At 43.0% G+C, this 1784-nt stretch overlaps 1 protein-coding gene across 1 annotated transcript in view; it reads right to left on the bottom strand.

Annotated features, from left to right (window-relative positions):
- FRMPD4 (FERM and PDZ domain containing 4) overlaps window positions 1-926 on the bottom strand; it is a 616060-nt gene extending 615134 nt beyond the window's left edge. The window contains exon 1 of the mRNA XM_014528843.1: window positions 829-926. The gene's annotated coding sequence lies outside the window, so the exon portion shown is untranslated. The remainder of the gene's footprint in view (window positions 1-828) is intronic.
- Window positions 927-1784: the final 858 nt, after the last annotated feature.

The raw sequence follows: 1784 nt of genomic DNA, 5'->3' as shown, positions 1-1784 counted from the left end.
CAGATGAGTGGATTAGAAAACTGTGGTACATCTACACAGTGGAATACTATGCTGCTGTAAAAAAGAAGGAACTCTTACCATTTGCAACATCATGGATGGGACTGGAGAGCATTATGCTAAGTGAAATTAGCCAGTCAGAGAAAGATAAATATCACATGATCTCACTCATTTGTGGAATCTAATGAACAACATAAACTGATGAACAAAAATAGATCCAGAGACATAGTCCAACCTCAGAGGAAAAGCGGGGTGGGGAGTGGGGGGTGAGGTGAGAGCTCAACCAAAGGACTGTATGCACGCATATAAGCATAACCCATGGACACAGACAGAGGGGGGTGAGGGCAGGTGCTGGGGGGGGGAGGAGAGGGGGAACAACCAAGGAGAGGTCAATGGAGGGAAAAGGAGACTTATGTAATACTTTAAATAATAAATAATTAAAAAAGAAAGAAAGAAAGACACGCTGAAAACACTCACGTAGTCCTATCATAAGGATTAATTAGAAAATCAATAGAATGCACCATAGCACAATGCTAGGCACAGAATGAGCATTCCATAAGCTGTGGCTCTCACTGTTGCTGTTGTCATGGTTGTCTTTTTCGGGGAGACTTAGTTCTGAGTAGCACACCTCCATCTGATGTACACAACTCACATAGATGTGCTTTAAAGACAATCAAGTCACACATTTTTACATTCACGAGGAAGAAAACAATACCATTCCATTACAACAGCAAGAAAAGGAAACCAATCGAATCGGATTGGCACTGCTGTCCTGGCTTTTTGGTTTCCATAGCCACTAGGTCAACTCTTGAAATGAGTGTAAACGCTCACCTGTGCTTTTGAAGGGTGAAGAGGAAACGGAAGGCAGGGTTAGAATCCTGGGTTTTATCTTCCACTCTCTGGGTAGACTCAGGTCATTAAGTCACTTATTTTTTTCTCTTGGTCTGTTTCCCATCCACCTGGAAGACAAATAATATCCGGTTTTGATGATCTTCTTTGTGCAAATGTGTTATAGATTTTGAAAGAACAGAATAATGCAATGGTATTACTCATTGCAAGAATTCTTCTCCCGGGAATGTCACAAATGGAAGTTCTTCCTTTGTTGCTTCCTCTGTCACCCTCAACTGAAATAAGGATCAGCTTTATGAAACTGGTAACAGTAAATTATCAGACTTCTTCCACATTTTTCTGCACAAGGACCAAACATTTACTCAAGAAAACCCCATTTTCCTATAGAACAGCGGTTCTCAACCTGTGGGTCGCGACCCCTTTGGCGGTCGAACGACCCTTTCACAGGGGTCGCCTAAGACCATCCTGCCTATCAGATATTGACATGACGATTCATAACAGTAGCAACATTACAGTTATGAAGTAGCAACAAAAATAATCTTATGGTTGGGTCACAACATGAGGAACTGTATTTAAAGGGCCAGAAGGTTGAGAACCACTGCTATAGAAGGAAGTACTCAAATTTTACTAGAAGCAGAAGTCAAGAATGCCAACAAGCCTGGCCAGCGTGGCTCAGTGGTTGAGCATTGACCTATGAACCAGGAGGTCACGGTTCGATTCCCGGTCACGGCACAGGCCCGGGTTGCGGGTTCCATCCCCAGTAGGGGGCGTGCAGGAGGCAGCCGATCCATGATTCTCCATCATCATGGATGTTTCTATCTCTCTCCCCATCTCCCTTCCTCTCTGAAATCAATAAAAAAAAAAAATGCCAACAAACTCAAAGGCGATCAGGTCAATGCAAAGTGTCCATTAAACTTTCCATTTTGGAATGCGTCTTT

Source organism: Myotis brandtii, unplaced genomic scaffold (assembly GCF_000412655.1).
Source record: "Myotis brandtii unplaced genomic scaffold, ASM41265v1 scaffold655, whole genome shotgun sequence".
In the NCBI taxonomy this organism is placed as follows: domain Eukaryota; kingdom Metazoa; phylum Chordata; class Mammalia; order Chiroptera; family Vespertilionidae; genus Myotis; species Myotis brandtii.
This window is presented reverse-complemented; position numbering and strand designations above follow the sequence as displayed.